The sequence below is a fragment of the Pteropus alecto genome, unplaced genomic scaffold (genome assembly GCF_000325575.1).
Source record: "Pteropus alecto unplaced genomic scaffold, ASM32557v1 scaffold251, whole genome shotgun sequence".
Classification (NCBI taxonomy): Eukaryota; Metazoa; Chordata; class Mammalia; order Chiroptera; family Pteropodidae; genus Pteropus; species Pteropus alecto.
Genome location: NW_006431048.1, coordinates 3,479,456 through 3,504,521, shown reverse-complemented (window position 1 = coordinate 3,504,521; position 25,066 = coordinate 3,479,456). Strand labels below are relative to the sequence as shown.

General features: G+C 39.4%; 1 protein-coding gene across 4 annotated transcripts in view; it reads left to right on the top strand.

Moving 5' to 3' along the window:
• Positions 1-8,490: 8,490 nt before the first annotated feature.
• MYLK (myosin light chain kinase) overlaps positions 8,491-25,066 on the top strand; it is a 236,631-nt gene continuing 220,055 nt past the window's right edge. For all 4 annotated transcript variants that reach the window (XM_025052116.1, XM_015595959.2, XM_025052108.1 and 1 more), the window contains exon 1: positions 8,491-8,764. The gene's annotated coding sequence lies outside the window, so the exon portion shown is untranslated. The remainder of the gene's footprint in view (positions 8,765-25,066) is intronic.

Sequence of the window (25,066 nt, the reverse complement as noted above, 5' to 3'; positions counted from 1 at the left end):
CCCAAACAGCAGGTTCTAGGCTGGGCCTCCTGGAATGACTCCTACAACAGTGCCACAGAACCTGCCCAGCAAGGGCACTGCTACATTCATCAGAGTCAGAAAGTTGTCCTGGCTGCTGGTTCCAGTATCACACCACCTCAGCTGCAACTTGGGGATCAGGAAGCTACCACTAGAACTTTTGACTCCTGATCCATGCTGTGTCTGTCAGGTCTGTATTAGTACCTCTGCTTGGTGAATTAAATCACAATCTAGACTTCTGGCTTCAAGGGCGTCTGAGAACTATATTTTTAGCTTTCTAGCCTCTGCAAAATAGAAAGACCCATAAGAAAAGGGTTAACTAGAATGAGAGTGGGCCAATCTACCAAATCTGCTGCGAGCATTCACTTTGTTTCCAGTTTGGGGTCCCCTATGCACAACTTTACCGTAAGCATACTTTTCATGTGGCCTCATGCGTTTCTACTTCTATTTCTAAGGAATAGTGTCCCAGGAATAGAATTTTGGGGTCAAAGGATATATGTATTTTTAACAATAGATCTTGCCAAATTGCCTTCTAAAAAGGTTATAACACTTTACTTGCCTGCCAGCAATGTGTGAGAATTGCCTTCATACATACTACCAGCAATCAACAATAGGAACTATGGCTCGCATGTATGTGTGTTTACTTTTTATTATGGAGAATTTCAAACACACCTAAAAGTAGGCAAATAGTATAATGAATACTCATGTTCCCATCAGCTAGCCCCATTCTGTCCCATCCACTTTCCCCTGTTTCATATCATTCCAAACATCATTTTATCCATAGATATAAATATATTTTTAAAAGATAAAATAAGCACAATATTATCATATCTTAAAAATTAAGAATAATTAGTCATTAAATATTCAGTCAGTGTTTATATTTTGTTGTAGAAGGATTCAAATAAAGCCCACAGATTGCATTGGCTAGGCTTTTATGTCTCTTTTAATTTATAGTTTCCCCCTCTATCTTTTTGTTTCTTATAATTCATTTGTTGGAGGAACCAGGCTGTTGGTGCTGTGAATTTTCCCACAGTCTGAATTTTGCAGGTTGCCTCCTTATGTTGCTGTGGAATATTTTCTTCATCCTACTTATTTCCTGTGAATTGGCCATAGAATCTATAGGCTTGGTCACATTGGGGTTTGGCCTTTATGGCAAGAATAATTCATAGATTGGTATCTGTTCCTTCCATCAGGAGTCACATAATGTCCAGTTGTCTCTCTGTGATGTTAGTAATTATTAATGCTCAGTGCCCAGATCCATTAATGTTGCAAAATGATGATAGTCCAACTCTCTCTTTTTCCATTTATGATGTAGAAGACATCTATATAGAAAAATTCTTTACTTTTGATTTTTGGTTACCCAATAACACAGTTCATATACATAAGACAAGAAAAATGCTTGAATTTTTCCAGTTATTTACCAGTTTTCAAAATAATGAATTGGTGTCTTAGCATCCTTCAATAGTGACTTGTTTTTTAGTATCACTGTAAATTCATTGATTAAATTTATTTGGTCTATTTCAATCCATTGCAGTTATGATTGTTATTAACAAATAACAATTTTGTCTCGCATTTGATCAGTGGAAGCTTTGCTATGGCTGTTTTTATGTGTTGCCAGTGTGATAGGTGTCAGGTAATTTTATGCTACTTTCATTTTTATTTCCCTAATTTCTAGTGAATTTGAGCATATTCAAGTTTGATGGGCCTTTTGAGTTTACTTACTAGTGAATTTTTCATTTGCATTCTTTGCACAATTTTCTTTTCAGTTGTTGCTTTCGTCTTATCAGTTTTTAAGGTGTTTTGTATAAAAAGCAATCCCTTTAGAAAATAGAGTAGCACATTTTCCCAAACATATTTATTGCTATTAACTTTGTTTTAGTGCCTCTGATCATCCTAAAAAAAGTTGTATATGATCAAATTTGCCTGCTTTTTGTTTTATAGTCCTTGATTCTTAGTAAGGAATGTTTCCCCAAACCATAGATTGTACATGTAATCTCCTACATATTTTTTCTGAAGTTTAAAATTATTTTTCTTTTACGTTTAAATCTTTAATCCATTTGCAATTTACTTTTGAATTTAGTATAAGATGGCAGTCCAGTTTTATTTTCTTTTAGATAGGTGGCCAGTGGCACTTTAAAAAAAAAATTATCTTTTTCCCATTTGAACTATTACTTTAGCACACAAACATTTCTAATAACTACTGTGATATAATTGTCAATTATTTATTCTGTTCCTCAAATATATTTTTATATACTCTTACTAGTGCTATATTGATTTGAGTATATAAACTTTATAGTATGACTGATACCTTAGTAAGCCCCTTACATACACCCTTTCTCTTATATTACATTTTTATGGTTGTATTAGCCATTAATTGGCATTCTTTCTCTATGAGAACTTTGTAATCATTTTATCTAATTCCAAGAAAAACTCTGTTGGGATTATAATTGGAACTACATTAAATTCGTGTATTAAAATCTCTAGAGTTAACAGTTTTATATTGTAGTTCCTTCCAGGAACATGATGTGACTTTCATTTTATTCAAATCCTGTTTTGTCTTTTAACAGTTTTTCCCCAGTTTTTTTTTTTTCAATATAGATCCTGAGTCTATCTTGTTAAATTTATAAGTCTTTAGAATTTTTGTCACTATCATAATTTGAATGGCATTTTATTAGTAGCATGAATAATTATATAGTTATAAGAAAGCACTTTCCCGGCAGAACGTCCAGTCACTGGAACTCGTGACTGAACTTAAAGGCTCCTTCTCATATTACTGGGGAGGAAAGGTAGATATACATCTTTCTAAGACCACTTAGGTATAGTCTTGATGAGAGGTAGGGGGAAGGACCAGTTGAGACCCTGAAAGACCTACACAAAAGAAGAATCTGGACTGTTGCTCTTTTAGCCAACCTCCTAATTTCAGGCCTCTGTTCAATTTTTTCCAGTGCGTACATGGACGTGTAGGAGACTATTACAAAACATGCTGGGTTAATCCAGAGCAAAAATTTCCCAGAGAAGGATTTCTTCTGTTTTTTTTTTTTTTCCTCTTAGAAATACCATTTTGTTGTTATGATATAGTTTAGCTGTTTTGTTTTTGCAATGACTATCTTTTTGTGTTGTTATTTCCACCGGTAAGTAATATGATAAATGTACTTACTCATTCACTTTGGGTATTCACAAATAATGAAAAGAATTTTAGCCCACTGGCTGGAATATTGAATTTGGCATGGCATGATTGAGTAACTAATTGATATTCCACAGAATAATAGTTACCATTTGTGGAACAATTATTATGTGTCAAGCACTCTGCCAATATGCTTTGCAGTGCATTTTCTCATTCAACATTCAAACAATCCTATGAAGTGAACAGGGTTTATTTCATTTGTATTGCATTTTTAACAATTAGGAAATGAAGGCCCAGAAGAATTTAAGTTACTTGTCTAAAGTCACACAAACCAATTAATGAAAAAGCTTTAATGCAAACCAAGTGGCTGACTCAGATCTTACAGCTATACTGTACTTCTTCCACACAAATAATTTGAGGTAGAAATGTATAACTTACTCCCTAATCTCCACTTCCCCTTCTGTAAAACAATGGATTTTTAATAGGTATTATCTGGCTGTAGATGCTCATTATGCAGAAAGTTGAGTTTACAGAATTTATAAATCAAGGCTCTTACATATAAAATACCCCTGAATTTGCTTGATATGATAGATTACTTACCCATGATTTTCATGTGCTCATTTTGTCCTTAAATGTGGTCTTTGCTGTGCTAGGTTTTTACAGTACTTTTCTTTCTGGTTTCTAACATAAACCTCTACAACGTGTTTGTGGGAGAGTAAATAGAGAGCCTATAGGTTATTAGCAGTAAATTATAAGGAAGCATGATAGATAGAATGTGAAATAATAGAATGTGGTCACTTGAGTTCATATTTGTCTGTTCATTTAAACCATTGTTGCTATTCTATCAGACTATATAAAACAGTGGATTTAGGTGTTCCACAAAGTCTTACAAAAAGCCCAGTGCATGAAATAGAGAAAAGCAGAGCAACTCTGGACAAGGAGCAGGTGGGGTCCTGGGGTCTTGGCCCCAGTCCCCACCCTATTCACCCCAATAACCTTCTTAGATCCCAGAGTTCTGCAGCTTGAAATCATTTATTTAGATCTTAAACTTGTTTCTAACATAATAATAACCACAGGAACTTTAAAATAACATTTTGGACTAAACTTTAGAGTTATTATTATAGTAAGTGAAACAGTCTTTTCCTGAAAGATGCCCAAGAAATTCTCAACAGATGTTACTTGGGGGATTGCAAAAGGTGGTTGTGGGGGAGATGACAGTACTTTTTACTTCCTACCTTCTGTATTGTTCTATCCTTCATTTTTTTAGCAATTAGAATGTGTGACTTTTACAGTTAAAAATTAATTTAAACATTTTTCTGGAATTTGGAATTATATTTTCACTAGGGGCTTTGTAGTCAATGTTTTCCCCCAAAAGATTAACTTTTTCAATTATGGAATGATAATGCATGCAGTAATAGAATTTAAAGTACGGAAAAATCAATTTACAGTAAATATTTATAGAAACAAATCCACAAGTACATTATGGAGTTCAGTATGTCTGTATTTTCATGTGTCAATACATTGGTCAAGGCACTGTTATTTAAAAAAAGCCTTAGAACTGAAGAGCAAATGGAAGCACAGTTTATTTCCAAATTGTTCTTTCTGTTTTGGATTTTACCTAAGCTATAAGTAGTTCTCAACTCTGGTCCCAGATCAGAATTACTGGGGAATTTTTTTTAACATTATTTTTCATGTCCTACTCCAGACCAACTGAATCAAAAGTATTTTTAAAAAGCTCTACAGGTGAGTCCAACATGTGGCCAAACTTGAGGACCAGCGAGTCTTTAGCCTTAAATCATCGATGTTTTTCTAGGCGGATTTACAAATTCATAAACTAAGGCGAGCTATTTATTATTCAACATTTGTGAGAGATTAGTAAACGGTGACATTTTACTTCTCTTCCTTCTCTTTCCTTCTCCTTTGGCTTTCCTAAAGAGGACCCAGCAGTGAAGGGGGCCAGGCTAGGGAAGGGATTCAGAGATAGGAAGGAAATGCAGAGGATGTACACAGATAGATGGAGGCCAGGGCTTGCAGATTAAACTTCCTAGGAAGGCAGTAAATATAAACAGGCAACCTCCATCCCACAAAGCAAAGGAATATTTTCTACAACTAGGGTCTTGCTTTGGGACAATGGAGCTAAATCACATTATTTCAGGATGTCTAAGGGAACAAACAGACAAATTTTTGTCACATTTATTTATCTTGACAAACCAGACAACATGTGCTGGGTTTGTGTGTTTGGACTGTGATATTTTTCAGGTTAATTGATATATTTCCTAGAACTTTGTGCAAACTCTCTTGATCTCTAATCACTAGCCAGAGTTTGGAAGGACTGGTGCAGTCTAGTCCGCATCAGCTCTTGAAACTGACCAGCCAGGGCTTCCTTAGAGGACAGGACTCCACACTAAAGAGAAATTTTGGAAGTGAAATAAAATTGATGTCATAGGGCAGAATACAAAATCAAGAAACAAAAGATCAGTTGTATTTCTATACACATGCAATGAACAATTTGAAAAGGAAATTAAGAAAACAATTCCATTTTCGATAGCATCAAAAGAATAAAGTACTTTGAAGTAAATTTAACCAAGGAGGTGAAAGACTTGTACACTGAAAACTACAAAACACTGCTAAAAGAAATTAAAGAAGACCTAAATAAATGGGAAGACGTACTACATTTGTAGACTAGAAGATTTAATATTGTTAAGATAATAACACTACCCAAATCAATCTATAGGTTCAAGGCAACCCCTATCAAAATCCCAATGCTGGTTTTTGCAGAAATAGAAAAATAACACTCTAAAATTCAAATGAAATTTCAAGGGACTCCCCACTACTAAACGAGCCAAAACAATATTTAAAAAAAAGAACAAAGTTGGAGGTCTCATACTTTTTAATTTCAAAACTTCCTAAGTACAAAACTACAATAATCAAATAGCATGATACTGGCATAAGATCAGACATATAGATTAAAGGAATAGAATAGATGGTTCAGAAATTAACCCTTTTATATATGGTTAATTGATTGTTGACAAGGGTGCCAAGACAATTCAATGGGGGAAAAGACAGTCTTTTCAACAAATTGTTAGTGGGAAAATTAGATACCACATGCAAAAGAATGAAGTTGGACTCTTACCTTACACCACATACAAAAATTAACTCAAAATGGACTACAGACCTAAAAGTAAGAGTAAAAGCTATAAAACCCTTAGAAGAATATAGAAGAAAATCTTTATGACTTTGGATTTGGCAATAGTTTAAGTACAATACTAATAGCACAGGCAACAAAAGAAAACAGATAAACTGAATCTCATCAAAATTTAAAACTTTCGTGCATCAAAGGGCACATCAACAGAGTGAAAAAGTGATCCAAGGAATGGGAGAAAATATTTGCAAATCATATATCTGACAAAGGATTAATATCCAGAATATATAAAGAACCCCTACAACTCAATGACCAAAAACTACCCAGTAATCCATTTTAAAAGTGGGCAAAAGAGTTCAAAGACATTTCTCCAAAAAGGATATACCAACAGTCAATAAACACATGAAATGATGTTCAACATCATTAGTCGTCAGGGAAACGCAAACCAAAACCACAATTGGATATACTTCACACCTGCTAAGATGGCTATTATTAAAAACCTAGAAAATTTAGAATGTTGATGAGACACTTTCAATTTCTAGTCTGGCATGTAAGAAGTTTGGAAATCTCCATCCTAACAAGTAAAACACTGAACGACAACAACAAAAAAATCAACAACTCTTAGATCTGTAAGAGAAGAATCTCACAGGTTAACTGTACTTCCAATATTGGAGAGACAGGTGGATACAGAGGATCACAATTTACGGGAGCAGAAATCCCCACAGGAACCAGTGCCGGGATAGAAAAAAATCTGAACTATAATAAATGAATTTATGGAAGCTCAGTGTGAACAAGTCTGACAGTTGAAAACTTCAGGGGGACCCAGACATATAAGATGAGGAGGAGCCGACACTTTTGTGTTTTACCTCCAGTAGCTCAACTTGATTCTGACAGTGAATATTAGAGAAAAGAACCAGGGCAAAAATTAGAAAACAGTAACAAATATGGTAGCTATTAATCCAACTATATCAACAATCACTTTGAACATCAGTGGTCTAAATGCACCAAATTTGACAGAGATTGTCAGAGTAGACCAAAAAACAAGACCCAATTATATGTTGTCTACAAGAAACTCACTTTAACTATAAAGACATAAATTCAAAGTAAACGGTTGGAGAAAGATATACTATGCTAATACTAACCAGAAAAGTAGTTATATTAATATTTCAGAAAGAGCAGACTTCAGAGCAATATAAGTTATCAAGGATAAGGAGGGCATTGCATAATGAAGGAGTCAGTTCTTCAAGAAGTCATAACAATCCTTAACATGTATGCTCCTAACAACAGAGAGACAAAATACATGAAGCAAAAGCTGATAGAACTGCAAGAGTAGGAGATTTCATCAGCCCTGGATCTGGTTAGCCTGACAGCGGAGGTGAGTGGGAAACTCTGGTCTGAGCTCTCCAGAGACTGTCTCTATTCTTTGGGCATTCTTTCTCTGCTTTCTATAGCCTCTTCACCCCTTCTCCCTGCTTCTTGCCTCACCTTGATCTGACTGCCTCTTGGCTAAGTAGACGTAGGTCATATTTGCACGTTTAAGCATTAATAATAACTATATTAGGAATCGTCCTAAGAGCTTTACCTGCCACATTTCACTGAAACCTCACATTTCTATGGGTCACTTAGATTTCCCCCATTTTAGACATGAGAAAATGGAGTAACAGAGATCAGCAACCTGCCTAACGTTTTACTCCTAGAAAGTGACGAGTAGTATTCTCAATTGCCTACACAATTCTGTATTTCTTCATTTTCTGAACAAAATTGCACATGTTACTAATTTTGAAAGTAAACAAGTTTTTCACGATACTTTACCCCAAAACAAAATTATACTGTATTTATTTGGGGAATCTACTCGATTATTCGTTGTTTTTGATAGCCACATCAAATAAAAAACTTAATTTAAAAGTCTACAGAGTTTTCTTAGTGCGCGTTCCTCTTTCGTCCTGTATGGAGTGGTCTTCCAGGAGGAAAAAAAAAATTAAAAATAAAAATAAAAAATCGAGAAAACACTCTGTCACTAGTCCGGTGTGTGAGGAGTTGGGGCGGCGCATGCGACGGGCTAGATGAATCCTCCTCAGGGGCCGGGTTCTGCTCTGGATTCTCAGACTGGGACTCCGGGGAGGAGCGCGGGTGGGCGTGGCGGAAAGGGCCGCAGGTCCATTCCCTGAGCGCTATGCAAATGACATGCAAATCAGCGCGTGTGAGCCGGCGTCCGCAGTTTGAGTCCGGACGTGGAGCGCCGCGCTCTCAGTCGCTTGCCTTTACGCGCGTTCGATCCGGACTCACACTTGCTCACTCTCTCGCCGGGCCGCTCACCCCCACTCGGCTCCGTTCGGTCCCGGACGCGCCTCACCGGTTCCCCGCACCGCCGGGTCGGCAGCCGGCGGCGAAGCAAGTGCTGAGCCTGCGCTGCGCGCTCGCGGCTGGGGCTCTCCCGCCTAGCGCGGTGCCTCAGCTCCCCCGCCGCCTTCGCCGCGCGGGTGAGTGAGCCCGCCCCCACGCTTTTGTCCCGGCGCCGGCCCTCCGAGGGTGGGAACTCGAGGATCGGGGGTCGGGACCCTCCCTTGGAAGCCTGCCCCTGACTCCTCTCTTGGAGAGGGCATCCTACGTGTGGCGAAGAGTTGGGGTAGGGGGCGCGTAAGGGGACGACCCCACGACTCCAGGCAGCCGGGGTTTCCTTTTGGGAGGTGAGGTGCCGGGGGACTGTGATGCGGTTGTCTCTATTTGAGCCATCGAAGGACGTACCTTTGATTTGAGGAGTGCGAATTGCCGCTAGCCCTTAAGTAAAAGAGATGGGCTTTTCTCCCAGTTCCCCAGCCCCTGGCAAGAGGACTCGGTGACGGCTGCCGTGGGGGCGGGGGCGCCACGTGAAGGCCCTCTCAGCCCAAACGTGAGACCGGGAAGGTAGGGCGGTGAAGGCGCTGGCGTGGTCTCAGGCGGAGCTGGGAGCGTCGGGAGTTGCTCTCACTCCCTGCGCCTCAAACCCCTCGCCTGCTCTGCCTCCTTCTCTTCAACTGGGGTTCCATGGTTGAAGGACCCTTGCTTGCAGATCATTACCGTTGGAAAGTTTTGGATAAACTAAGTTCCAGGTGTTGCTGTCAGTGGTTGAGGTAGAATTCCTCCCTGGAACTTGTGCTACTATCAATCTTTCAAGAGTCAAAGGACTGAATTTACGAGTGACATTGTAGATACCAAGATGGGCTGCTGGGGAGAGGTTTTCTAGGATTGTTGTGGTTGGAGAGGGGAACACACCCTCTATATCATAACCTGAAGGAGAAAGGCCCAACTCCTTTGGGGCCTAGAGGGGATAAAAGTAAGTTTATCCCCTCTAGAGAGCTGGATCAAGGTGAGAATACACCTGGACGGTGGGCTTAATGTCAGACCTCAGGCCACTGGTTTTCACCATACTTCTGAGCAAGATCAGAGTGTGTGCAATGTTCCCACCTCCTCAGTCTTTGGGAGCCTGGCCTGGAGCTTCCTCCCCGTTCCTAGTGGGGCTGTAGGTTCTTCTCTGACTTAATGCAATCCTTTTAATCAAAATGCACAAAATTATTTCCAAATGGGGAGGCTTCAGAGGACCATTTGGGGAACTCATCACACTTCAAAGCATCCAATAGTCACAATTCAAGTCTCTGGATGGGAAATGTAGGTGCTTATGGCAACCTTATTGGGTTCCTAAAAGGCATTTCAGGTTCTAGTAAAATCATTTTTGTTTTTCTCACTTTCTTTCTCTCTTCCCCTCTATCTCCCTTCTTTTCTCTTAAATTCTTGATTTTCCCTTCTGTCTTCTGTTCCTGTTTTAATTTTTTTTCTGCCCTGCAGACATCAGGGACTGTGGAGGGTGATGCTACTGGCACCACAGTTTCCTAGACCATTGTGGAATGTTCTTTCCCGTGCCCAGAGTGAAGTTGACCTTGGGTGGGGTGTGGCTGGACACTGGATGCTGGATTGGGTAATGGATACTCTGGGGACTTGCACAAAGCCTTTTCATCAGGGTGTGTATGTCTGCCCTCAATTCACTGATGATACAAAAGGATGCTGGTCCTCAACACTATCTTGGAGAACCACTACACAGTGGTGAAGGATTTGTGCATTTGGTTTCTTTTGTGTAGTAACTGGCTACCTGAGAAGAAAGGTAGCAGGGACCTTGGAGTAGTGTGTGTGTATGTATGTATGTATGTGTATATATATATATACACATATAAAATATATATATATATTTTTTGGTATGTGGTTTGCCAACCCTCTATCAGGAGACTTTCCTCAGGGGCCAGATCTTGGGGGACATATACAAAGCAGACTAGGCCCTTGGGAAGTTTTGGTCTTATTGGTAAGGTCAGGTGAACCCACTTGCTGCCTGAAGCTTAGACAGGTGCAGTCACTACAATGCAGGAGCCCCTGGCTAGCAGTTGCAGGGTATTCTGCTGGGAAGCTCCTCAGAAAAGGAGCCTGGCCCCAGATGGTGCTGAGGGAAGAGAGGCCCATGCAGTGCCAAAAGTGAGGGAGGAGTCTCGATCTGGCTGGGGAGATCTTCGCCAGTCTCAGACGAATGGATTGTGAATGCTCTGGAGTCAGTGCCTACAAGAATGACACCTTGCTTTCCCCCCCAAAATATGAGTCTAGAGTCTGTGAAACAGAACTAGTTGATTTACTGGCTCTTCGTCTTTAAAGTAGGTCAGGAGGTGGCAATTTGAGAATGCAGCCTGGCCTGTGGATAAGTGTTCAGAGACTCTATGAACATGTGGAGTCTTATTTAATATCTTTACGAGAACAACATTTCTCAGTATTCTGCATATACACAACAAGGCCACTTGAAAGCCTAACTGCCCTTCCCCCAATTCAAACCAACACACACAGGTGGGAAAATTGTTCGTTCTTGTAAGCTTCCTGTCCTGTCCTTTCTGTAAATATAGTGACATTATAGAACAACCCTTAGAAAGTAACCTTTCCCAACAGAAGTCATTGTCCTCTCCCAACTTGACTATTGAGTCATTTCCTCTGACCAACAGAAGGTGTACCCGGAGGACCCAAGGTAAGACCATTTGCATGGGAAACATACAGGTGGACACTTGGGTGGCAGGTGGGCTCAGAATCAAGGAACCATCAGCCAGTAATCCAGAGTGAGGACATCACAGATGTCACTGGGATAGACTCAGTGCCATGTGACTCTGCCCTGTCCCGTCATTCCTCTACCCTCCTGCCCCACAATCACAGAAAGGTGAATGTGCTGGTCTGGGGTCTGCTATGTGAGTCACTCACCTCCACCACCTGTTCCTTTCTGCAGATGAATTCTCTGTCTCTTGAGTTTTGGCGTCATTCTTTTCTGTTTGTTTTAAGCCAACGAGTTGAGCAAATGCAATTTTCCTTACAATCTCAAGGTGGGTAGACCTATGTGTTTGTCTCTATAGGCCAACTGCCTTGCTGTATGCACCTGATGTACCAGAGTTGCAGCTCTTGTTAAATGGACAGTGACAGCAAGGCCCAGTGGGGCTGGGCCAGGAGGAGGGCCAGTAAGAATTGCTCCCTGTTTACAGCTGGTGGCATGGATTTCCAGATGCTCACACCACCTTCTTTTTATTGCCCTTCTCTTCACTGTCCCTTGGTGTCTGAGGGTGAATGCTCACAATGGGCACTCCATTTGGGAGCTGGGGAAATTTTTGTGTAGATCCGGCTTCTCAAATTTCCCATTGTCCTCATCCCCCCACTGTTGGTACTTCTGTCCCCCTTTCTCTTCTCTCCTATTCTCGGTTTCTGAGTGCACAGCCCTCCGGAGACAAAAGAAGCTGAATGAAGAGAGGATTTCCTTTCCCCACCCGCCCTCCGCCCCCCCCTCCGCCATCTGATGCTAATTTGTTAATGCAGGACCTTATGAGTTACTTCTCAATCTTTTGGGAACCAAACACCTATGAGTTTGAGCTTTCATAGTTTTGAATGCTGTTTATCTTTTTTATTTTTGGAGGTTGAGGTTTCTCGTGGAGAGTTGCTTTCCTTCAGATTTTATAGCAGGAGGAAGCAGTACAAAGGTAGAATGTGATCTTTGGTGTTAAACTTGGGTTCAGAGCCATCCTGGTCACTGACTGGCTACATTTTTGTGGGCACGTGAGTGACTTCAGTTTCCTCATCTGACAATGAGGGTGGTTATAAAAATTAAATGAATATGAACATAAATAGGCACAAAAGAAAGAATAGCTATTAACTTACGTACTAAGTAGTGTCCTCTCTGCCTATGGAATGACCTATACGTCAGCCAACAAACATTAATTATGGACCTACTCTCCATATAACCCTGTGGAAAATTATGAAACAAAGAGTATATTCAAGAGACTTCGGGTCTATACGGGAAAACAGCTAACATGCATGAAGTAATTAGAAAACAAAGACAAGTTCTGTGGTACAGATTCAGTTAGGGAATTTATGGGTGGCAAGAAATTCAGGGGCTAGAGTGGTCAGAAAAGGCCTCAAAGCTGAGGAGAATGGAGGGTGAGCATGAACAGGGCAAGAGAGAGGAAGGCAGGAACACTTAGCTCCAGTGTTCAGAACTCTCAGCTCCTCCTTTTTTGGAACCAGGTGAAATACCTTTGACCCTGCGGTGAGCTCTCAACCATGTAAGCCTACTTGTCCTGGGGTGGTTTTCATTCTGGGCTTGTTTTCCCTCTGCTGCCTAGGATATTCCTGGAACAATTTTGTTTTAATTTTATACTAGATCAAAAATAATGAGAAGCAAATCTAGAGTGCTGGTGAAAGCGCAGTCCCTTGGAAGACTTTTGAGTTCCCAGAGCTTTGTGTGCTTTCCTCATGCTTCATGTATTGTAGCTCATTTCCCAGTTCTGGAATGGCAAGTGTTAGGGCTACAGGAGACCAGTCCACATGACACCTGCATTATACTGAAGTGGAAACCTGGTCTAAGGGGCCAAATGATTAGGGGGCAGAGCTGGAAACAGCCAGAGTTCATATTATCCCACCCTGATGGAGGATGGTGATGGGGTGGGAAGGCCTGACATAGGCCAGAAGAATTGGTTCCATTATGTGCTCTACCTGGTTCTCCAGAGTTCTTGAAGTTTGTTCTCTTTAGTCTGAGGGTCCCTGGGGATCAGGGATGAATGTTCCTTTATCTGACCTGACTTCTGTGATCACTACTGTCTGTCTGCCTCCAGGTACGTTGTATCTACCCATATGAATTCCACCCACCTTAAAGTCCTCGCCCCCACCTCAATACCTGTGGCTGACACTATATTCTGGGTCTGCCTTGAATCTGGAATGTACCATCCTTCACAGGAATTTTCACCCGTATGAACAGTTCGAGCTTCTGGCCATCTCCACTGACCCTGGCATGAGTGCTCTTCTCCTTTTCTAGGGCTAGACTAGATGGAGTGTCCTCTGAGGTTGTGTGAAAAACTAGGAAGAGCCCACAGTTTGGGGTCAGTTCCAGCAACGTCCAGGTTTCTCTGTGTGCATCTGTCAATGGAGAGAGGAGCCCCTTTTCCGCTTACCTGAGGAGGCTGTGGGCAGATGAACAAGTGTTCGGTTACCTTTACTTGTGATTTAGTTGTAAGGCATGGTGTCCTACTTGGCCATGAGCTCCTGAGGACAAAGGCCATGGTTCATCTTTGTCCTTACACTTAACTCAGTGCCTTACACACCACAGGTTCTTGGGCATCCAGTTGAAGGACTGGCTAATGGGGTGAATGGAAGTGCTCAACGAACATTCTAAGGGATTGCCCCTCTACTGCTCCGTAAGAAGGTGCTTTCCACTCATCTGTCTCACTTCTCCCATTGTCTTCTTTATGCTTAGGTATAACCATTCTTTTTTTTTCTCCTGAACTTTATGCATTTTTCCTGCTAAGCACCAAGCCTGTTCATAAGAGATGCCTAAAATGGACCCATTCCTACCCTTCCCTATTAGCCAAATTCCATTTGGTATTTTTGTATTAGTATGAAGAGTAATCATTTTCATAGTCACTTGGTTGCTAACCTTCTGGAAATGAGTATATTAATGAGGAGGCAACAGGTTGTTTCAGAGTGTACCTGGGGAAACACAGCCCTACCCTGCAACTTGCCTCTTATTACCAAAAGCTGTCTTCATGGTAGGGCTTCACTGTGGGCATAATACAATTAACGCAATGGCTGTTGATTTTACCCCTTTGTGCTTCAACCAGTGATATTTTAGGGAGTTCTCAGGCTTTTGTAGTGATTGGGCAGCCACTTAGGGCACCAGCTGGTGGTAGATGATCATAGCTGCTCAGCCCCTCCTCCTGTGGGTGTTCTGGTTATCCCAGACAAAGAAAGACTTGGCTTTACTTTCCATATTGCTACTGCTCTTGACCAGACCTTCGCTGGTTCACATGTGGACTATCAACTATGGCCTCTCTGTGGCACAAATATATTTTTACACTTGATTGCTTTAACCTTAAAGCACAGTCTAATGGTGTCACTCCACCTTCAGAAACCTTCAGTGGCTCTCTGCTTCTCATTGGACAGTCAACATGAAGTTCAATGGCCTCCATATTCTGACCTTCAAACCAACAAGGCTTGTTAATTTATTGTCCCTGAACTCAGTTTACACTTTTCTGTCTCTCTGTCTTTGACTATGAGTTTATCCTTACCTGGAATATTCTTCGCTTGGCTCTTTGACTGACAAGTCCTTTAATCCTTAAATATTTCTTCGGGGGATAAGTTGTCTGTCAGACACTACCCCAAAACAGGGGCTGCCTCTGACCTCAGCTTCAAGTTCTCGTTCTCATTTGAATGTCTGAGGCAGTCTCTGTAAAATCTTTTTGATAATGATGAGTCATATATTATTATGAATGTTTATATCTTTGTTTAGTATTTTTCATGCTAAAATTTTTATATCTACAACTATGTTGAAAAAACTTCAAGGTGAGGACATACCTAATGCCTCTATTTCCTAATAGCATGATTCCAAAATCCAAAACCCAGCTCATAATAAAGTCCCTTTGGGAACCTTGTTTGCAAAATAATTTATGCCTCCCCAGTCCCCAGCCCAGCACCTGAGTGGGCTCAGGGAATTTCTGTTTTTCACAAAGCTCCTCCTGCAGTTGTTTCCAATGCCAGCCAGATTTGAGAATCAGTCTTGGTTGCTTTTTTGCTAATTATTTCTTTGATTTGTGTATTAGGAAGGATTATTCAAAATTAATAGAAACCAACTCAGGCTAGTAGAAGAGAAGAAAAAGGTAATAATTGTATGGTAACAGGAGGTGACATTCCTGTATTTTCTTGATTCCAAGTTACCATAGGCTGTAAAAGTCATATCACTTTATAGTTTCTCAGGAAAAAAACCACTTCCTTTAATATACACAATTTTAGAAAAATTTCTTAGTTATAATATGCTTTTATTTTTAAAATTATATACCACTTTCTTCATTATTATCAGAATCAAAATATTAAAATCCTTCTGAACTGTGTTCGTCTATCAGAATTACACATGATTTCAAGATGAAATGCTGTTTTTCATAATCTGTGTTCATGATTTTCGAATTCCTTGAATTCATCCTTAAGTTTCTGGGATAAATACTGGGTCATATATACGGTTAAAACATATACCTTGTTGGCTTTGATTTTCTGATATTTCATTGTTTGATTTTTTTCATTTATGGTTATATGCGAGATCAAACTATTAATTATCTTTGCTTTCCTTGGCCAATTTTGTATGTGCCCACGATTTTGACAAGTTTAGCACCTTTAGGGTTGTCAGAATAATTCAGAGGACTTCTAAGTATACCAGAGTTTTATCTTCATTTCCTTTAGGTTAAACTTAGAGTTCTGTTTGTTTTTCTATAAGTAAATAATGTTGCTAAAATTTAAATATCTTCTGAAAGTTAACTGGAGGCTTTGAAAAAATTATTGTTCAGTACTCAATCATGATCTGTTGCACATAAATCAGTCACACCAATTTTTCCTAGTTTTGAAGAGTCTCTGCTTTATTCTGATAAATTTTGCAGTTTCTTCTGACTTTCGATTCCGATGCTTGTCAAGTGGTAGGCATTGTTTTAGGTATACAAGTTTTCTATTAAATGCTATATCATAATGGAATAGTTTTTTAAGACATTTTTTCTTTCTCATTCAAAAAATTGAGGTATAATTTACATATAAAAATTCATTCATTTTAGTGTACAATTCTGAGTTTTGGCAAAAATATAGTCATATAAGCACCATCACAATCAAGATACAGAACAATTCTATCACCTCCACCCCATCACCAAATTGCCTCATGCACCATCGTAGTCAACTCTTCCACCAACCGAAGACCCTTAAACCACTGATCTATTTTCTGTTGCTGTGATTTTGCCTTTCTGAGAATGCCACATAAATAGAATCATATAGTAGGTAGCCTTTTTAGTTCACCTTCTTTCCTCGGCACAGTGTGCTCGAGATTCGTCCATGTTGTTGGGCGCATCAGCAGGTCGTTCCCTTTTGTTGCTGAATATTATTTCATTGTGTGGATGTATTACAGTGTGTTTATTGACCAATCGAAGGATGTTTGGGTTGTTTCCAGATAGAGTGATAATGATTAATTCACTATAAATATTAATGTACAGGTACTTGAGTTAGTACCTGGAATAGTGAGATTGCCGGGTGGTATTGTAAGTGTAAAATGCCAAACTATTTTCCAAAGTGACTTCTACCATTATGCATTCCCACTAGCAATGTATGAGGGTTATAGTTTTCACATCCTTGTCAGCACTAATTATGTATCAGATTTCTAAATTTTAGATATTGTAATAAGTATAGTTTTATCTAATAGGTTGAGTTTTATCTATCATTTAAATTTGCATTCCAATCATGACTAATGATGTTGAGCATCTTTGTTAATTGGCTTATTGTAATTCGTATGTTGTCTTTGGTGAAGTATCTTTTAAGTCTTTTGCCTTAGTTTTATTCAACTCTTCCCTTATAATTAAGATTTGAGATATAATTCTTTTTATATTCTAGACATGAATCCTTTATCAAGTACATGTTTGGCAAACATTTTCTCACTATTTCTCTTAAAATGTCTATTATCACAGAGCAGAAGGTTTTAATTTTAATGAAGTCCAGTTTATCAGTTTTTAAAAACGTATTCTTTTAGTGTTGAATCTAGGAAATGTTTACCTATTATGAGGTCATTAAGATTTTTTATGGTACTTTCTTAATGATGTTTTATAGTTTTAGGTATTTTTAGGTCTGATTTATTTTGGGTTATTTTTTCGTACATGCCGCAAGGTATAAATAGAACTTCTTTTTTGCATATAGAAGTCCAATTCTAGCACCAGTGAAAAGACTATTCTTTCTCTCTTGAATTATTTTTGTATCATTGTTAAAAATCTATTGAGTATATATTTGTGGGTATATTTCTGACTATTCTGTTCCATTGGCTTATATGTTTATCCTTTCAGTGATACCACACTATTTTGATTATTATGGCTTTATTGTAAGTTTCAAAATCATGTATTATGAGTTCTTAGTTCTTCCTTTTCAAAATTGTTTTGGCTATTCTAGGTCTTTGCCTTTCATATATATTTTAGATACATCTTATTGTTTTCTACATAAAATCTTACTGGAAGTTTGGTATTGAATCTATAGATCAGTTTGGGGAGAATTGACATCTTAACAATATTGGGTCTTCTAATACATAAATAAGCTATATCTCTCCATTTACTTAGATCTTTGGTTTCTTCATCAATGTTTTGTAGTTTTAGCATGTAAATATTTAACATACTTTGCTAGATTTATAGCTATGTATTTAATATTTTTGATGCAATTGTAAATGGTACTTTTAGTAAAATTCTATTTTCCATTGTTCATTGCTAGTATTTATAAATATAATTGATTTGTTATATTAATTGATTTAAAAAAATAAAATCAGAGAATAAAGTAAAGCAAACTAGGTACTTACAGAATTAGAAAATTAATATAATTAGTATATAATTATTGGTACTAAACCAACAAATAAAAATATATAATTTTAAAAAATTAGGAGTCTGGGATTTAGAGCTAATTTTCAGCCCTCATCTATCTCTTAATTATTTCCCTGAGGTTTTCTTATTTAAAAATTAATTTTTATATATTAATCTTACATCTGATGACATTTTTAAACTTACTTATTAGTTCTAGTAGCTTTTTGTAGCTTCTGTGGGATTTTCTACATCTATAATCATGTTATCTGCTTGATTTTTATTTTTCTTGCCTTGTTGTGCTTGTGAGGATGTCCAGTATGATGATAAATAGGAATGGTGAAAATGGACACCATTGCCTTATTTCCAATCTTGAGGGGGAAGTATTCAGTCACATACCATTATAAATGATATTATTGGCTATTAGGTTTTTATAGATTTCCCTTATCAGGTTGAGGAAGTTCCCTTCTACTTCTGGTTTGCTAAGATTTTTTTTCTTTTTTTTTTTTTATCATGAATGGATAATGATTTTTTTCGAGTGGGTTTTGGATCTGTTAATATGATCATATTTTTTTCTTTTGTCTGTGAGTTGGCAATCTTTTTTTTAAAGATCAAGTGTCAGTCTGTTCAAGCTCTATAACAAAATACCATAAGCTGGGTAGCTTACAAACAACAGAAGTTATCGCTCCAGTCCTATAGGCTGGGAAGTCCAAGATCAAGGTGCTGACATGCTCGCATTTGGGTGAGAGCCCTCTTCCTGGTTCATAGCCAGCACCTTCTCACTCTGTCTTCACGTAGCGGGAGGTGGTTAGGGATCTCTCCGGAGTCTTTTTTATTTATAAGACACTAATCTCATTCATGAGGGCTCTACCCTCATGACTTAAGCACTTCCCAAAAGTTCCATGTCCTAATTCCATTTCCTTGCATGTTAGGATTTCAATGTGAATTTTGGGAGGACGCAAACATTCAGACCATAGCAGCCAGATAGTAAATATTATAGGCTTTGTGGGCTATAAGTCTCTTCAACTCTCCACTCAAATCTCATAAGGTCTATACTCAATGACTCAACTCTACCGCTGCAGCATGAAAGCAACCATAGACAACACATAGATGAATAGATGTCTCTGTGTTCCATTAACTATTATCTACAAAAACAGACTGCTTAGTTTGCTGACCCCTGCTTTAGTCTGTTGCTATGCTGAGTTACATTAATTGATTTTCAAATGTTTAACTAGCCACACATTCCAGGAATAAACTCTAATTGGTCATGATATATTGTTAATCTTTTTATATATTGCTGGATTCGATTTACTATCATTTTGTCGAGGTTTTTTGTTTTTTATGCTTATGAAGGATATTGGTCTCTTGTAATGTCTGTCTCATTTTGGTGTTAAGAGTATTGGTAGCCTCATAAAATGAGTTGAGAAATGTTTGTTTCCCTTTGCATTTGTATAAGATCATTATTCATTCCTTAAATTTTAGGTAAAATTTTCCAGTGAAGCCATTTAGAGTTTTTTTGTGGGGGGGGCGGGGTTAAATCCTTTAACAAATATAGGGCTATTCAGGTTATCTTTCTTCTTGAGTGATTTTTGATAGTTTGTGTTTTTTTGGTATTTGTCTATTTCATCTGACATGTGGGATTAATGGGCAAATGTTGTTTGTCATATTTACTTATCCTTTTAATATCTTTAGAGATTGTAGTGATGTTGCCTCTTTTATTCTTAATATTTATAGTTTGTATCTTTTTTGCTCTCCGTCAGTCTGGCTAGAAGTTTACAATTTTATTGATCTTTTCAAAGGACCAGCTTTTAGTTTCATTGATTTTTCTCTGTTATGTTTCTGTTTTCAATTTTACTGGTTTCTTCTTTTTTCTTTGTTATCTTTCTTATGCTTGCTTGGTTTAGTCGCCCTTCTTTTGCCTAGTTTGCTAGAGTGGAAGCTTAGATCATTGATTTGAGACCTCCATGGCTCTCTTTTTCTGGGACAGTTGAGTGGGGAAGTGGAACATGGGGATATAGGACCAGTGTTTCTACTTCCAAGCATTTATTGAAGCTTGTGCCAGATTCTTCCAGAGAGCCCTGAGGCTTCTATTAGCAAAGGGGCGCCAGTGGGAGGGAAGAGCAAAAGTCATACCTTGGACTGCTTTTCTCCTTGGAAGGCAGTTGCCTGGTCTTCCAGTCCTTATAATCTGGCACCCTTATAGTCTACCTCCCAAACTGGTGTGTAGAACAGAGAGGAGAGGAAGTTGGAGTTGAGGCAGTTTGTGGCTGAAAAGGCTTTCTCCCAATAGTTTAGAGCAAGGGTGGGCAAATTTTATCTGAAAAGAGTAAATATTTTTAAATATTCAGCTCTGCCATGGTAGCGTGAAAGCAGCCATAGAGAATATGTAAATGAATGGGCACAGCTGTGTTTCAATAAAACATTATATACAAAATGGACAATAGGCTGGATTTGGCCATAGTTTGCCCAATCCGGCTTTAGTCTGTTAATGTGGTAAATTACATTGATTGATTTTCAAATGTTGAACTAGCCTTGCAATTCTTAGATAAACTCCACTTCATTTAGAGTATCCGCTCTGTACCTGAGCCCTCCTCTCTTTGCTGCTTAGCTGTGTTGTTACCGAGTTGTAAGCTTCTCAGAAGCATGACCACTATGGTACCACTTCTTATCTCCCATGAAGCATAGAATGGAAGATTGGTAAACATTTGTGCTGGATAAAAACAACTGTGCATATCCGTGGTGCCTCTGCTGAATTCCCTTTATGGTCCCCTTAAATGCCCAGAGAAAGTGGGTGTTGTGTGGAGGAGTTGGTCTCAAGTGCTGTCATTGCAGGCGCAGGCTGATCTTTCATTTTGGAGACTATTTTGGAAACATGACTTAAATTTGGTCTGTGGGGCACTGCTTTCTAATTACCCTCTCCTTTTTCTGAGGGTTGTGGTTGGCACAACGGCTGCCAGGCCCAGGAACTCAGGCATCCAGATGTCAGCCCAGTGCTGGTGTTCCGAAAGGGCTCGACTGACCCCTTTCCAGGGCCATGGTCTCCTTTTACAGAGGGATGTGCCTGTGTGTGGCAGAGGTGGAGCAGGATGGGCCGGGCCTGGCTGGGTCCTAAATGTGAGCACTCTTGACCTTCATGTCTGTGGTCAGCTATGTGTTACCACATAGTGCCACAGTCACATTGTGCACCAGACAGGTTTTGTATAGGCAGATTGCAGAGTCCATCTTACCTACTTTTCTTCATTGATTGTGAGAACTGAGTGTGTAGTTGATGGGATTCTTTAGGACTTTGCAGCTAACAGACTTGGGTTTGAATCCCAGCTCAACAAATTATTAGATGGGAGAAACTGGGAACTTATTTAACTACTCTGAACTTCTGTTACTCATTTCTAAAATGGAGATTTGTACAACCTCCCAGCATGCGAGGGTTACAATTAACCTGACGTACTCTCTCCTGCTTGGGAAAGATGAGAAAGGACTTTGATGCATATAAAGCAGGGAGTGGTGGGCAAGTCTATAGCAAAATGCTAAACAAATGGCAAGCATGATGGGAAAATCCATATAAAGACTAGGGTGTGGAGAGATGGTATTGGTCACCTTCTCCCTCCTCAGATATTTCTGGACTGAAGAGTAGAGAGGGTGACTCAAGGGCCAAGTCTCTGATTTTGCTCAGGAGCAAGGAGGGGCCCGCTGCCAGGTCTGGGTGATGTCTTGGATTGTTTGGTTCTTTTGTCTTTTGTTATTCAGCCTGGTTCGCTGGGATGGGAATGGGGTTCTTGGTTAGTAGAACTAATTGCATATTTGCCTGAGATTTGATGGTGCCAGGCCTTTAAGACCTGACAATCATAATAACCTTCCTTTATACATATATAGGTCCTCAACTGCTGGCAGAACATGTTTATATCATTCTTACAACCACCCAGTGAGCGAAGGGTGAGGAGAGTCCTCTGCAAATGCCATCAGAACACCCTCAAATCTTTGTGCGCTATCAGATCTGCGCTTTCCTATTGTTAATGTTTCAGACAGACCCCTTGGTACAGCTGTTAGGGGATGAAGCCCCTGCCTTTCTTGCAGAAAGTCAGTGAGCTAAGCAAAGTGCTGCTTCCAGGGCCACTCTGCCCGTTCTCTAGAGAAATTATTCCAGGGCTTTTACTAGAGAGCTTCTAAAACTTGTTGAGGATCAAGATTTAGATAAAATTCCAATTTTGTAACCCTGAGATGATTTTCTATTATTGTACCTTAAAACAACATTAAAACACAGATTGGCTTGTAATACTCCTGGTTACAAAACAGTCTTGATCCTTTACTACCTAAAAGATAAAATTCTAGCTGTTGAACTTGGCATGCAAAATAGATTATAGTCAGATTCCTGCCACATAAGATAGACATTCAATGTTATCAATAAGTGGCTGTAAGTACTTTTCATTTAGCTAATGTTTTATAGTTTATGTCTTCACACATTTTGCATTTAATCTTTGTCAATCCCTTTTTATAGTCGATGGCTGAAGGCTTAGGGAAGTTAACTAGAATTTACCCAATTTAACATGGCCACAGTCAAGTCACTACTTTAAGCAGAGGGCATAAAATAGAAGTCACTTGCTTCTTCTTAGCTGTGTAACCTTGAACAGGTTTCTTTTTCTCTAAAACTGGGATAATACAACTATGTCATAGGTTTTTGTGAGGCATAAACAAGATAATCCAAACAAAGCCTGCCATATAGTAAGGGCTTAGGAAATGTTAAGTATTATTATGATGCTCTCTTTTAACTTTTCGACAATTAATATTTTCAGTTTTTATTCCACTATTATGAGTAACTTATTATAAATAACTGCTGTTATTTCTGTCCAAATGGTTTATTTTTTCTGTTGTGTCATTTCCTTGAATTATATTCCAAGAACAGCATTAACAGGTTGAAAGGTATGATCCTCTTTTTTTGCTTTTGTTCCATATTGCAAATAGCCTTTTAGTGCAATGATTCCTGTTTAACAGGCTGCTACTAGACCCATGAGAATGATCCATCTCCTGTGGGTGGTACTTCCCTGTGACCTCTTATCCCTTCAGAGGGCCCATCAGTCATTCTTAATGAAGATAAAAAGACCAATAAATCGTAGAATAGTTGGAGACAAACCTTATAAAATAGATTGTGCCTACAGCAAGACATTGACCAAGCTGATCAGCAAATTGTACTGACAGCTCTAGGAACGGCTGGCCTCTCACTTGCTTTCTGCAGGGTTCTGTGGGAAGTCTTTGCATGTACACTGTAAGTAGACATGAAAAAGTGGTGTTGAGGGAGGCAGGAGCTGCTTCTGAGCACTAGGATTGCAGGGACAAAGACTATATAGGGAGCGCGGGTGGCTCCAGACTTTTTATATATGAGCATGTTCTAGTTTCTTAGGGAGGCTGTAACACAACTACCATGAACTGGTGGCTTAAAACAACAGAAATTTATTTTCACAGTTCTGGAAACTAGAAATCTGAAATCAAGGTGTTGACATGGCCATGCTCTTCTGAAGCTCTAGGGAAGAGGATGGCAGGTGGTGTGTGTATTAGGACTTAACCATGACTTTTTGGAGAACACAATTTAACCCACAACAGAGGGGCTGAGAAGAGAAAATGGCAAGTGTCCATTTTCTCTATCACAGGCTGCATTGTGGAGGGGATGTTGATGAAGATATTACGGGCAGGAGCAATGCTACTGGTGGCAAGGCTAGCTTTTGTCTAGTGTCAGTGTCGTTTCTATTCTTGGACTCTCCCACCCTTCTCACCCTGGAGATTGGTCTCAGACTATGTCTAGTGACAAATGTGGAGCATCAAGTGCACCTGGCTGGGGTGATGTAGCTTAGGGAGGAAGAGCTTAGATGCTGAGGGTTTTAAACTAGAAGCCAGAGGAGAGTGAGAAGAAGAGCACAGAACTGTGCAGATACGTAGATCTCGTGCTAAGTCTTAGGTGAGCTGAAACACCATGGCTTCAGTCTCCCCACTGAAAGATAACGGGTGAGGCTGGATAGCTTCTCAGGGTTCTTCCTGCTTTGATGTCATATACTTCTTATTTGAGAGTTGACGTTTTAGAGACACCCAAGCTCCTGACCGTAAAGATCATTGTGAGTCTGGGTGAGCAGCTGACATGGGAGGGTACTTAGTTGAGGACAACCAGATGAGTCTAGTATTTTCCATCCTAGACCATTACAATAGGACTTTTTCAAGTCACCTTTTCCGTGAAGCCTTTCCTGGGTACCTTGTCTAAAGTTTCAACCCCACCCCTGACATTTCATGCCCCGGCTTTAGTTTTTCTCCATATACTTAACCCTTACCTTACATGGTTTGTATTTTACTTCCTTGTTTGTTTTCTCCACTAAGTGGTAAGCTCCTGGAAGGCAGAGATTTTCATCAATAGTAAAACAGTGACTGTCACTCAATACATATTTGTTGAATGTTGAATAAATGAAGGTATAGTAAACTTGATAAGTGGGGTAAGATTTTAAAAAGGGGTGTACCAGTTATAATCTTTAGGGGATGTCACTCTTTGTTGGCCCCAGGCCCCTAGTCCAGCCCACCCAGGGCCCTGCTGTAAGTAGCACTTTTGAAGGGACTGTTTCAGTTATCCATTGCTGGTAACAAAACACCCCCAAACTTAGCAGAATAAAACAACATTATTAAGCTCAGCATAATAATAGTTACATTTATTATGCTCAGGAGTTCTGTGGGTCAGGAATTTCAACAGGTCATGGTGGGAGTGGCTTGTAAAGATCTGAATGGCTCTGGTGACAAATGGCTAGAAACTGGAATAATTTGAAATCTTCTTCACCTACTAGTACCTAGGCTGAGATGACTTGAAAGCTGGGCTCAGCTGAGACATGTGCAGCCAGCTTGCCCACATGTGACCTCTCCCTGTGG